The sequence below is a fragment of the Zosterops lateralis genome (assembly GCF_965231275.1).
Source record: "Zosterops lateralis genome assembly, chromosome: 7".
Classification (NCBI taxonomy): domain Eukaryota; kingdom Metazoa; phylum Chordata; class Aves; order Passeriformes; family Zosteropidae; genus Zosterops; species Zosterops lateralis.
In genome coordinates this window covers 7,696,545-7,710,734 of record NC_139767.1, presented here as the reverse complement: position 1 = coordinate 7,710,734, position 14,190 = coordinate 7,696,545, and the positions used below count along the sequence as shown (strand labels likewise).

At 40.7% G+C, this 14,190-nt stretch overlaps 1 protein-coding gene across 1 annotated transcript in view; it reads right to left on the bottom strand.

The window, feature by feature from the left end:
- COL3A1 (collagen type III alpha 1 chain) overlaps positions 1-14,190 on the bottom strand; it is a 467,081-nt gene that overhangs the window by 241,451 nt on the left and 211,440 nt on the right. The window lies entirely within an intron of this gene.

Genomic DNA, 14,190 nt, shown 5'->3' with positions numbered 1-14,190 from the left:
CAGCTCCTTCCAACCACTCTTCCTGTGCCGAAATTCTTCTTAATGTCTAGCCTGAACCTCCGCTGGCACAGGCTGAGACTGTGTGCTCCCGTCGGTTTCCTGGGAGCAGAGCCCTCCCGTCACCTGGCCATGGCCTCATAGTCAGGTAGTTTGTACAGGGGAGCTCCGTCCCCCATTAGTGCCCCTGCCGAGCGCCCCTGAGAGCGCTGGTACGGGGAGCTGTGGAGCCGGCGAGGTGCTGCCCGTGCCCCCCACCAGGGTTTCGGTCTGAGGCCTCCCCGGCTGCTCTCCCCGGACAAAAGGCGGCGGGGGCGCTGGGCAGGGCTGGGCCGCCCCTGAGGGGCTGTGCCGCCGTCACCCCCCGGCAACACCCCGGTTCCTCCCGGCCTTAGCTCCGGGCACGGGCTGCCAGGGCACCGCAAGAGACAGTCCTCTGCCTGGGTCTGCCATTGCTCCCGTCTGAGGAGAAAAATGCCTTAAATCCCTTGTTTAAGTGGGCAGAAAGGCTGAGCAGAGTAAAATGATGGGTAAGCTTTGCGAAAATCCCCCTTGTTCGCCGACTTGGACGAGCTGTGGGTTTGCTGAGTTACTGAGCACATCGTGTTCTCGTATTTGGAGGAAAACCGCTGTCAGAAGCAATGCGAGTGTCTGGAGCACAGTGTGATTTATGGTGTCTGCGCCCTTCACTGCCGCTCCGGAATAGCAATTGCAGTTCTTGCACAGCTGTGTGGCGTTGGCCGCTGTTCACGCCATTGAAGGTATCGCTGGTGTGCCTGCAATTGATTTTTAAACTGTCGCCCTTCACAGACTATAACAGTGACAGGTGCGTTATGAAGCGGTAGCTGTGACCATCCTGCTGTAAACTACGTCCTTTTCTCCCCTGCTGGCTGAATCCTCATTCGGAGGTTAACTGAGGATCGTGCAGGGACAGGAGCACACACCGTGGAGTGTTGTGGGGATGGGTGTGCCCAGAAACTCGGCTGCCGATCCCAGATGCTCTGAAGATTAAACACTGCACTCTCTCCGGAGCTGAGAGCAGCATTTACAGGTGCCGCCTAAACTGCAGTGGGGTTTAACAGCTGGGCCGTGCTCTCCTTCTGGCCAATATTTTAGAGCCCAAAGGCAGATGCAGCCTAGTGCTTCTCCTGTATGGGACAGTACATCGTGTCCAAGTTCTGAGCCACAGGCACTGAGTAAAGCCTGAGTTCTGTCAAAGGGGGAAAAACAAGGTCTCTAGGAAAAGACAGTCCTTTAATCCACATTATTATTGGGACTCTTTTGTCCAGGTCTACACTAAATGTAGTCAAGTCTCGATAAAACAGGAACTTGGTATGTTCAACCTTCTCCTTGATTAAGGAGAAAGGTAAATATTTTGTGCTTCTTAATGCATATGTTTTCTGTAGTACACATTCATTTTTATAGTTTTAGGAAATCTGCCATAAGCTTTCAAGCTGATAAACCACGTAGAGATCAAGACTACCCCCAAACATATATCCTAAGGCAGGAGAGATAAAACAAACCACATACTGCCAGCACCAGCGCAGAGCACTGTTCCCCACACTGCTGTCAGCACTGGCTTTCTCTGCTTCCAGCAGCACAATTACTTCAGTTTTCCTTCCCACACTTCAGCAGAAAACCCACTAATGCAGCCACAATAGTGTGATTTCAGTATCAAAAGACCAGTTGCTAGTTATTATATAGAGGGTTTTTTCAACTGTAGATGCTCCGTGTAATTGTTCCAAGTAATGCTGCCCGAAGTTTTTAGTAGTGCTATTCTGAAATATGGAACATTGTTGTGAATGGGATTGAGTCACTATGGCAGAGTTTAAAAGAATTTTGTATTCAAAGTTAAAATGGTTGACATAAATCTATTAGGAAATAATAAATAATACCTGTAAGTAATATAGAATAATATATAATACAAGTTATTAATACACACAGAGTGTGTTTTTAAAAAAAGTTTTCCTTTTTTTTTTTTTTTTTTTAAATGCACTCAGCCTTTTAGTTCATTGTCATAACCTATATTTTAAGTGTGGTTTGGTGTACAGGTGTGTAAAGAACCAAAACTTAACCTGTACCAGTTTTTGGAAGTTGAAGATATTGAAAGTATCTGGTTTGTGGTGTTCAAGTAAGGAGCAAAACTAATCTAACCTGATGTTTGATTTTTATTTGTTTGAAGTGGTGGCTTTATATGCTTTTTCTAATTTTTGTTTAAATTTACATTTCCTGTGAATATCCAAACTTCATAGGTTTGTGTATCTGCAGAAATTTGCTTTTGTCTTTCCCAAAGGAGTGACTCAATTCAGTAAGGATTCTAGTGTATTCAGCTGATGGTTGTTTAGGAGGAATTAATCAATAGAATGTAATTGTAAGTAGTACAAGGTGTATTTTTGCAAATTTTTGAAAAAATGTGTTGCAATGATTTGAGCAAATAGTCCATAGATCATAGCAAATAGTATTGGCCAAAGATTTGTTTGCATTTAGAATTCACTGTGTGATTGTGTCAGTAATTACAGGTAAACTAGTTGGAGAGAATGCAGCTGTAGTTCTGAGACATCTATTTTTAATGTTGTAAATAAAAATAGAATAACTTTAAATATGTTACCAACTTAGAAGGAAATCCTTCCAGGCCAAGAGGTGAGTTCTTCCTCAACAAGTGTTACTAGTTAGGTTTATGTACTCTGCCTAGTGTGTAAGTTTCTAAACTGTTCCAACACTTGTGAAATCCCAGTAAATAATAAGAGTGTAAGAGTGATTAAGAGAAAAAAACATTGTTGTGACTTCAAGGAAGCAGAATGACTGTCCTCAAGGAAGGGCATGGCGCACTACAGCACCACTGCAGTTCATTAAGTCAATAGTACAACACAGGACAGATACCTGATTTGAAATGCTAATTACATCTTATATTTGACTTGGTTTCCAGCAGGTTTCTTACTTTCCTGTACCCTATTTGATCTCAGCCTTGCTCCGTAATAGAATATCCAGAATATCCGTGTCTGGGGCCTGGGAGCTGTGATCACTCCCTTGCTGTCCCCCACGCTCTGCTTTCACACTGGGATGCTGCCCGGCCAGCATTTCAGCGTGGGGCAATGGATCTGGTACATTTCAAAATCTGTTCTCTGTAAACTCCACAGTTGGTCTCCAATGGCTTTTTGTCTTCCGTTTTGTGTCTTTCTCAACCAGCTTGTTGAGAAGAGAGTTCTGAAACACACGCCTTGAAGTCTTCTGTAAGGAAATCAGAGGTAAGAAAGGCTGTTTGTTTAATAATGCCTTCGTTTAGGAGGTGATGTGGCTGACCCAAATAATTGATTAGTTATTTACCTAAATAAACAACACAAAGACAATGTACTCATCTGCTGACTTCAGTTCGGGGGATATATTTATTGAAGGGAAATTACCCTGTTTTCTTTGTGGTACACAAAAATTAACATCTCATTTGCTGGAAGGAAAATGAACATGACGATGAGAACGGAGAATGCGGCAGGAACACGCGGTGGTGTGGGAAGCTCCTGCAGCGGGACAGGCACATCCGTAGTTCTCGAGTTGGCGGAGCAGCTCCGCGGGGCGGGGAGGCTGGGCTGGTGCAGGGGTGGTGTCCCCAGTATAGCAACGAGTCAAAGCCGCCGTCGGCACTAGAGGGTGCTGGAAGAACGACTGCGACATGAACAACGCCGTGTTTGAAGTCCCGAACCCCCGCAAAGAGGGGCTCGCCAAAGGCGTGGTGCCCTCAGAGCTCTCTGTTCTGACCCAGCCTTGCCAAAAACAGCCGCTGGCGTTCTCCTGTTGGGTCCGCCGCCGTCAAAGGGAGGGCCGGCACCTTGGAGCAACTCTCTTGTGTGACACTGATTCCTTAGCAGTGCTCAACAGGTGGTGGCAAAACAAATGTAAACATTTCAGTCACTTTTTCAAAGAAGTTTTGTTCTGAAACATCTCTAAATAGCGGGACTAAGCATATGGTGAGAATGAGTAGAGGCAAACTTGATACATGGGAATTTGAATCTTCATAGTGATTCTGAAGTTGGTCTTTACAATAATTTCACCTCTGTATATTTTGGTGTCTGATAAATTGCGAAAGAGTAAATAGTATAGTTTCAGCTTAATTTAAATAGTTAATTTTGAAGTTACTTTTTTTCTTTTGAAGATCATAAGACTGTTTAATGCTACAGAATCTTGACTGTAATGTCATCCCATACTAGTTTGATTTTACAAGGTCTTTAAGTACCTTGGAAATATTGGCCAATAAGTACTGAAGTACGTTTAGTTTGATGATAGAGCTGTTCGGAATTTTTGTTACCAACATTTTAAGGTAAGGAGATATCAGTTACCTAGTAAGGAGGTAACGACACAGTGAGAAGCCTTGCAAGTAAATAAAATGGATATTTTATATGAAAATTTGACAACATGAATTCCACTGAAATTTCTTCCCATCTCATGCATTTACTTTTTTTTTTTTTTTTTTTTTTTTTTTTTTTTTTATGGTTAAAAAGGGAATAGGGGAATAGGATTTGTTTTCTGACCATTTCTGGTAGTTAGAATAGAAAAAACCCTAACATATAATGACAGCAGAAGCACACCTTGGGGTGGTGTGGATACACTTCACCTTTTCTTCCATTGGACTGTGCCTTTCCCTTTGGAAAGGGCATTTTGTGGAGATGTAGTACCAACTGACTTCCATGATAGCACAACTGTGCTTTTGTATCCAGGTTGTGAACAGTCTTAGAGCCTTGCTATGGGAACTCTGTGGTCCTGTGTCTGTGTTGTCCCAGATGTTTCAACAAACTGTGGATCATCTGCATTTTCTGCATCTGTGTGTGCCTTACACCAGGGCAGTCACTGAAGAGTCAGGGATCTTCCAGATGAACCCAAGAGACAAGATAGAGTGGAGACAGTGTCGATCCACATGCATTTTACCGCTCCTTTTCCTCACTGAAAACCAGAGATGATGTCCTGTACGCCTCTCTCATGGCAATGCCGGTTAAATCCCATCACTATTACCTGCTTATTAATACCAGCCACGTGTAAGGGTGTGATGCTGGTTTTGTATTCTGGCATCTCTCCTCTGTTCTGGTAATGAAAAGACGCCCTGAAATAAATGATAAGATGTGTTTCCTGATTAGCTGTGACACTTAAAGACTTGAAGTTACTTTATCAAGAAGGCATTGGCTACTGCTGGACACCTTTTCCTTTCCACAAAATTGCAAATGGAGCAACTCATAACTGCTGAAATAGATGCCAAGTATTCAAAAGATAACCTGAGAAGCAAAACAGAACCTGCAACTCTTACTTCCTTCTGAGCTGAAACTGTTCAGTGTAAAGAGTGCTCTAAAAGGACAAACCTACTGTTCTAAGTATATCTTATTGTATGTGGAGGTCTTCCTTCAAGAGTTTGTTCTTTAAGCAGTGGCTGTTAGTAAGCAAGGGTAAAGTTTAAGGGGAGCTGAGCTAAAGTGGCTCTCGATCTTATTTACATTAAGCAGCTGCTGAATGTTTAATGTCCACTGTCCCATGTCTTTAAAGATTTTTTTTCTCTTACCAGTAGCAGAGGAGACAAAAGTTTGTTCAACTAGGGAAGGTAAATGCTGCAATAGTTGCAGAAAGATTCTGGCTTAAAAGGAGAGACTCAGTCTTTTAAAAACTTTTTGCCTGTAGTCTAACAAATGTTCACAGCCTCTCCTGTGATACAAACCAGCTGTAACCATGCATTACTGTGTGTAAACAGTGTTCTCTTGCTCTAAGTGTTTCCAACAACAAAGCAGGAGACACAAGATTTACTGTTCTCTTCTCAACTGACTTGTGTTAATTCTCTACTACTGATAATCACCCTATTTTTAAAAATCCTGTCCCATTCTTGAAGCCAGCAAGAACAGAGGCCAGCACTGGATTGCATGCCCAGTGACAGGCTGAAAGCTGGCCTAGGAAACTGAGGTCTTGGTGCAGCTTTCAGTGTCTTTGTGAAAAGGCTCACTCAAACTCATGGAAACAATGTACATTTTATGCTTTAGTTCATCAGGATAACCATGGCTCTACTTTTCAAGCAGCAATTCATTGGGAAAGCATAGACTCTTCTTTTTTTCTTCAGTATTTCATTAATTGATTTTAAAACATTCCTTACTGGAGGTGGTTATCTTTAATGGGAGAGAACTCTGAGAGGAGCCTCAAGAGTTCATAGATCAGTTAGTGATACTTCAGAACTGGTGGGTGTCCTAAGTAATGTGATATAATGGGTCAAGTAAATACCCACTTTCCCTTTTCTAATGCTGCAGCTAGCAGGGTTACTTCTTTTTTTGTTCTCATACATCTATTTCTTAGTGTACCCTCTACTTTTTCCCTGCATTTTGCACTGATGCCTTGGCATTTGTGGCATTTGTCTGACACAAAGGGGCTGATTCTGAAGGATGGATATCTTATACTATTCACATGTCACTTCTGAGATAAACAACGCCAACAGAATTCTAGTTTATAAGTGTGTTCAAACTGAGGTAAAACTCATTTCCCAAATTATTTCCAAGCACCAAGTCCAGATGCCTATTGTTAAGGTTTGGATTTTTCTCTTGCAGCAGCTGCAGAGTGGTTTGGTGTGTTTTGTTTTTTTTTTTTTTTTTTTTTTTTTTGAACAGTTGTATTGAGTTTCATAGTAGGGAAAACTGTTTTGTTGCCAAATGGCTGTTACCATGATTTTTACTGAAAGAAGGATTTTAGAGTGGAGAGTGAGTCCAAATGTGCTGTTTATTTCAGAGTTGTGTGGTATCTTTTAATGCACAATGTTTTTAGTAGTCTGGGTAAAAACTGCTGCTTTAACTAACTGGAGAAAACCAACATAAACCATGATGTATTCTGAACTGGGGCTTTGTGACTGTTGGAAATAACAGTCAGGAATATTTTTGTATTGTAAGGCCTATTGAACTGACAAGCATAAAATAACAGGAGACTCTCCTAGCTTATGTGCAAGTAACAGGCTGTGTGAAATGTGGTTTAGGCATTATACCCTCCAAGTGCTGTCCTCCCTAACCCTCACATGGCTTAATTGTAGTGCTGCACACCTGCTCTTAACATTCTTCATCCACAGGCACTAATTCTACCTAAAGGATCTTCTAAAATGGTTTGCACATCCATTATATCCTTTACATGCCCTTTCCCAAAGTTTACTGGAACTTGGTAGCTGGTGGAACAAAGATTTCCTTTGAGTTTAGGCTTATGTTGCCTTTAGCAGTTGTTGATATAATTCATGTTGCTAATGGTCTGTAGCTTTAATTAGGGCATTTTTTCCTGAAGGCTGCACGTTCTGCTGGCACAACGTGCTCCAGATCCACACAGTGCACTTGGAGGGCCCTGACAAGTGAGAGTTCATAGTATTGAACTGCAGCTGATTTCGTGGCTTAGAAGGAAGGTAATGCTCCAGTGAACTAACAAGGATGGAAACATTTCTGAAGGCAGCTGTAGCAATCTCTTTGCTGTCTTCAAGTGATGGCAGGTCTTCATGAAGGATCCCAACATAAGCAGTTCCATGAACTTCTGGACTTGTTTCATGCTATCCCTGAAATGCATTCTTGTAGCAAGAACGTGAGGTTGCTACCAACCATGCTTTTGGTTCATCTGGAGTGAACACTGTTAAACCCCACTGCTTTCAGAAGTCACAGAAGTGGTGGAGTTCAACAGGTGTTAGATACAGTTGGCAATTAATTAAATGGAGGTGAGAGAAAATGTTGTATGCAATGGAAGCATTTGTTTGGATTACTTTAGTATTGTCCATGAACACTATATCAGTCTCCTGTTCCAAATTGTGCTTATAGTTTTGCTCTCTTTCTCATGGACTTTTAAGTATTTTTATGAATAAGCACCTTAGGTTGTATTGTTTTAGGGCACTTTTGTAAGTTTAGGCCAATTTAATTTTTTTTGTATATTGTTGTAAAAGTAGTCTTAATCTGATTAACCCAGGTGTCCATATTTGTTATTTCTGTGAGAGAGAATCTTACTGAGATACCTGTTCTTTTAAACACTTACCCAAACTTTTTTTGGTTGCAATTATTTCCTTATTTGTCCTGGTTCCATTTCTTTTTTCCTTTCACGTAAATGCCTTCTCCTATCTTGTCTATGTATTTAATTTGTGGCTTGCTGTGGATAAGTTAATACATCCTCAAGCTATTATGGTTTCTATGGCAGATTTTAGTTTGGCCTTATTACTTCAAATTCTATTATACCCTCTTTGAAGGTAATTCATATAAATTCTTGTGGTATGTTCTGTGTAGTTTCACTTCTAGACTCACAATTGCCTTTCATTGTCCTCAGTGCTATTCTGCTTGTAAACTGCAGTAGAACTGTTAAATGTATTTGGGGTTTTTTTGTGAAGCTGAGTGTGTGTACTGTGTGACTGCTATACTTTTCCTGCTTAACATACTATTCTTCTTCATTTTCAAATAATTTTCTTCCAAATTTCAAATCTTTCACTAGTTCCTTGATCAGTATCAGAGGTCAATAAACTGACACTCCCCAGCATTTTCCTCTGTCTCTGAAGAAAAATGTCTCCAGAACAGTCCGCAGACTGGTGTTTGGTGTGTCCTGCTGTTTTGCTGCCATTATGTCTAGGGAGCTAATGCCCTTTAATTTCAGCAAGATTCTGCCATGTTCCCACTTCTGTCAGTCAGATTGACATACCATACAGGTATTTCACATCTCAAGGATGAATAAAGAAGATAATATTTGACATTTGTAGATAAATATTTGGCCTCCACTCTTCCCTGAGACTTGCAGCTGCCATAATTTAGGAGAACTCATGGTTACTGGCTGTGAAAGGCTGGACAGAGCTTCTGCCAGAGCTACGAAAATCTTCTCTTTGGCCAGCCAGCAGGCTGGCTGTTGAGCAATTTGAGACCCTCCCTTCCCCCAGAGACTGGGTATTTTGTTTCTACAGTGCTTCCAGGCACTCCTGCATGGAGGAGAGAGCCATCGGAAATGTTTGGTCGCTTACATGATGGTATAGGAGGAACTGCAGAACCTGGCTGGCAAGGCAGAGTTTGATAAGCACTCACTCTCTATAAAATGGATTGTTTGTTAGCCATTTGATGACTTCTGTGCAATTTGTGCTCTTCAGTAATTATCAGGGCTGAGGAACAGGACCAAAGGTTATAGTTTACAGGTTAAATAATCCTGTCTTAAAGGATGTGCAGCTTTTGAAATATCCAAAATAATCTAGGCTGTCAAAGTAAATTAGCAAAGGTATCAGTAACTGACTTTTATTGGCTGAATTTTCTTCCTCTGTTGAGCAATAAGGTCTGTAGACAAAAAAAAAAAAAAAAAAAAAATTCTGAGAGCTCCACAAGCTGCCAAATACAACAAAGGTTTCCTGTGCAAATCTAGAGAGCCAGGCTTCAGTCAGCCTTATGGTAGTTGCTGGAATTTGCTTACCTCTGCATTTTGTTTGACTGGGTGTGCTTCAGGCCCACAGGGGTAATCAGTTTTAACTTTGTGAATTACTAATTTTCAATTTAGATGGAAAAATTTGCAAATAGTGTAAGAGAAAACCATTTTAAATGGTTTGTGCAAAATGTTGCGTGGTTTACTTTTACTTGTATGCTGCCATTTATTACTAAGAGCCCACAAGCACAAGATCACTAATACTGTTGTATTTATAAACTATTTCCATGGGCAGTGCTGCGGGTTCTTCCTGTTTGTGTAACTTGAAGCCAACTGAATGTTGACTGATGAAAGGTAATTTTTGGCTATCGCCCTTTTATGATGTTGTAACAAGAAGTGTTTTGTTCCCCACTAGCAGACCCTCCTAGCTGGCTCTGGTGGGCAGGTATCTGGCACCAGTGCTCAGTTGTGTCATTTTCCTTGTTATTCTCTTCCTCAGGGACATGTGTTGATGTCATAAGAAAGATTTCTCACCTGCTTATACCCCGTGTTGTGGATATGGGTTTGTTCAGGAGTTGTGGTTGAGATACAGATGTGTGGAAGAAACTGAAGTGTAAGACGAAATGGAATAAATATGGAAGTTTTGTGACAAAGCCTTCTCTTTGATATGGACTCATCAACAAAAATATTTTTCTCTGCAACATACTATCTTCATTTCAGCTATTTGCTGCCTGGGAAATCCAAGGAAATAATTTTTTTTTGCTTACCTTGTCACACTTTAGATTAAACAGCCTTTCAGTATAGACCCTCCTTTGGCCCAGGATGCCCTGATGTCAAAAACACGGTCACCTGAAACTAAATTGGAATAATCTTGAAACAAAATCACTGAAGCTTGAATTTCCTTTTTTATTTGTGGATGCATATGGAATAATAATTTTGCTTCATAACTTCAAGCTGAAAGATAGCTTTTCACATCTATCAAGATTTTTCTTCAAATGCATTTAATCTTTTATGCTTGATTCCTAAGAGGCACATTAATGTTAGGAACAGGGGAATGAAAAAGGACCTCCTCAAGGACAGAGGAATTTTTTTTTTAGTTGATTAATTTTTTTGTCTTTGTGTGACTTTGAAAGCTAGAGGACATCTGAGTTTTCCAGCAGCAAAAGAAGCAGGAGGCATATATAAAAAAATACAGGAGGCAGCACAGGAGAGTCAAAACAAAGAAGCAAGGTAGTGTAAAAATGGAAATATCAAGTATTTCTTTTAAAATATTGAAAAGATAGTAAGTGAACAGAGCATATATTAAGTGAGGGGACAAATCTCAGTGTGATGTTACAGCTTTCTGACTTGTTAAGCACACCAGGAATTCTTAGAAAAGAAGGAAAGACAACGTTCAAAGCGGAATGTTGTGAACTATAATTAGTCTGAAAAGGCAAGTTGCCACGTTGAAACTTTCAGACTTAGCAAAGAGGAATGTCCTTCCCTTTGTGCCCCATATGAAAGGATCTGAGAAGACTTGCAAGAGATATTTATGGAATGTCAACAGCACACCAAGAAGCACTTTGAACTTGTGCTTGTGGTGGTGGCCCAGCAGAAGATAAAGGACTTAGAAGGGCATGAAACTGAATTATCTCATTGGACCTTCTGTTAATGCTCACTAGCCCAGAGATTTGGAAATGTGAGGAGCCAGCTGAAGAGATGCTACACTGCTGACTGTGTGTGCTGTGTGGGTGAAATCAGAGAACCTGGTTTTCACCATCCTCTCCCACTTCATTAGCCATAAAGTTACATATAGTCTTGAAGAAAAGAACTTTTAAACAGTGAAAACTGCCAACCTGATCTTTCACAAAATAACAAAATGAACCTATTTGTGGCATCAAAAGGAGAGGATTTTTTTTTTTAATCAGAGGCTTTGTATCCCTCCCAAAGGTTTTTCACTAGCAGTCTTAGTACAGAACCAAGTATGAACATCTAACTTTTCAGTTTGAACTGAATAATCACAGAATTGCATGCAATCACACTAATTCCATCAAAAGGGATAAATTACTTAAGTACTTAAGTCTGTTTACCTTGGACAGGAGAGCAGAAGGACATTTATAGAGGTTTATTTCTATATTCCTTGTGGACAATGAAACACATAGAGTGAAGTGAACTAATCTGAGGGCAGCTTGATGATAATCTCTTTTTTTAGGACTTGCAACATCATGCATTCTGGAGGAAACCAGCTCTTTTGGTTTGAGGATAATTTGAAAAGCATCTGTTTTCAGATGCTTTCATTAGGTCATTCCATCAGAAATGGAAGTGCTGGAAATATTTTTGATGGGAATTATACAGTGCAAAAAGAATGCAGTTGTATTTTATCTCTAAAATGGCTTTGTATTTCAGATAAGTTTACAAATGAAGTGAGCTTCTAAGCATGTCAAGCAAGTTTGAAAAAGTGAAGATCAAACTGTAAGTGGACTTGGTGTTTGCATCTTCAGTTCTGATGTAAAAGTGGCATCTTGATAAGCACTTTTGTTGCTCAGTTTAGATTATTTAATGTGGAACTCATTCTTGTATTAAATTAGATTTTTATCTAGAACTCATATGGCTTAAGACTACGTATTTGCTTGAGACTAATGTTAGATGTGCAGTGAGGTGGTACCTTGAGATGTGTTTTTAACATGATTTTATTTGTGATAAAAGCAACTTTCATAGCTGGCACCGTCTATGCTGACTTGTTGAATGTGGGTGTACCTATGTACCCTCAGAGCTGAGGAAGTCATGGTGACAGTGTCAGAACTGGAGCATTCTCTTGCAAAGAGGAGACAGAGACAGGCCATTAAATAGCACCTGCAGAGGGCACTGCCAAGGTCTGCAGATAGCTGAGACCAGCGTCATGATTAATGAGGAAAAGGACAGATTTTACGCAGAGAAGAACTTCTGGGTCTCTGCATCAAAAGGGTAATGTCAACTAATGCCTTTTTCTGTCATGTAGATAGAAACATCTGTCATTGGTACAGCACATGAGAACAGTTTGGGGCAAACGCTGACTGTCTGTAGGAGCTGGAAGTCATGGATTATCAGGTCACTGTGTTGGGACAGCTGGATATGTCTGTAGCTAAGAGAGCTGACTGGTGCTTGGATGTGTCTGGGGAGGACATGGTGACAATACCTGTGTTTTCTTAAGTATTCTTTCCCTCTCAAGTTTAAATGCATACCTTTAATTTAAAACTAGGAGTGGGTATGATGTTGGTAAGGCTTATTCTCTTAGGTAACTAGGTTAGTATTTACAGAGAAGACCTGTTTGCCCAAACCTTGACAGCAGCATTTTCAGTTTGCTTTCAAAGGTAAAAGGGAAAAAAAAAGGAAAATCCAAAGAAAAATCAAAAGACAAAATTTGAGTGGTCTAAATTTGTTGAAATGCTAAATGAGGGAGATGAGAGAAGAGAAAGAAGGTGCTGGACACTCTTTGGATGGAAGGGCTAGTATGAAATGAAATTTGAAAACAAATGAAGACAGGAGGTGGATGAATAACTTCTGTGCAGCTTTCGGGTAGTTTTGTAAGTTGTTTTGGGGTTTTTGGTGGGAGCTTGGGGGAGTGGTGGTGGTGTTTGTTTTGATTTGTGTCTTGGTTGGCTTTAGAAATCTTGATTTCTGTTCAAAGTGTTACAGGTATGGAATGCTAAAGCAGGGAATCTGAGTGGGTTAGTTTAATTGCTCTGCAACAGTCAGGATTGTGCGACCCCTTGGCAGCTGCCCTGTGTTCTGGCAGCAGGCTGAGGGACAAACAGGCAGGGGAACAATCTCATCAGTTTTTCCACTGAGCTAACTCCTGAGCACCTACTGTTACACATTGGTGCTTAATAAATCAGCTCTCAGAACGTGAGTGGGGAGAAGTTACAATTTATGTACAGCAATAGGATATAGTTTAAATATGCACTGTAGATACTGATAGGTGCTCAATAAATAGTCATCATAGCAGGTGCTAAAGGACATCCCCGTGTCTGAGCTTTGGGGAGAGTACACCTGTGATACATTAGGGAGTCTGCACCAGATCATACTGCTCCATGGTGTTTATTAGTTCACCCTTGTCTACTTACACTTCCAAAATCCCTTTCTCTGCTTTCTTTGTGCCAGCTCCTGCTTTTGGATTCAGAGGTCAGCCCTGACTGAATGAGTTTACATGAAGTCAGCTCCTAAGTCATCCTCCCCACACTCTGAGAGGTGCTTTGGCATAGAAAAGAGGAGTGGCTGGAGCCTAATGATTCATACCCAGCTGTTAAGTAAGATTTATGTTGACATTAATTACAAGTTAATTGAAAACAAAATAGTGACATTTTTGTTTTAAATGCACTGCACAGTCTTCTACTTCCCTTTCAGAAGTGTCTTTCAGCTATTTTCTAGCCATGTTTTTTAGTCCCAGGAGACTTTGCCATAAGTAAAGAGAAGGTTGGAAATAACTTGCCCTTTGCTTAAAGTCTTAACTTTGCTTTTGACTCTGTCCCCTGTCAAACACAGGATCTGCTTTCCAGAATGTGACTCATAATTTTTAAAGAAATTAAAATACTAATGACTAGCTGAAAATGCTAATTGCTAAGATATTTGGGACAGTCTTCTATAAAATTTAGTGATTTTGTTTTAGTTCTCTCTACACTAAGAGAAACCTGAATCATGTGTTTCCATTTGGCCTTTGGGAGTACAGCTGCTACTTAAAAAGATACACTTCAAGAAAAATGTTTTGTCTTGGAGAAGTAATTGCTTGTTCTGAACTGAGGCCTGAGTGACAAAGTGTGTATGGTGCATAGTCAGGAGAAGGGCAAGGCCTGTATGTCACCCTAAATAAACCAGCTCCTCCTA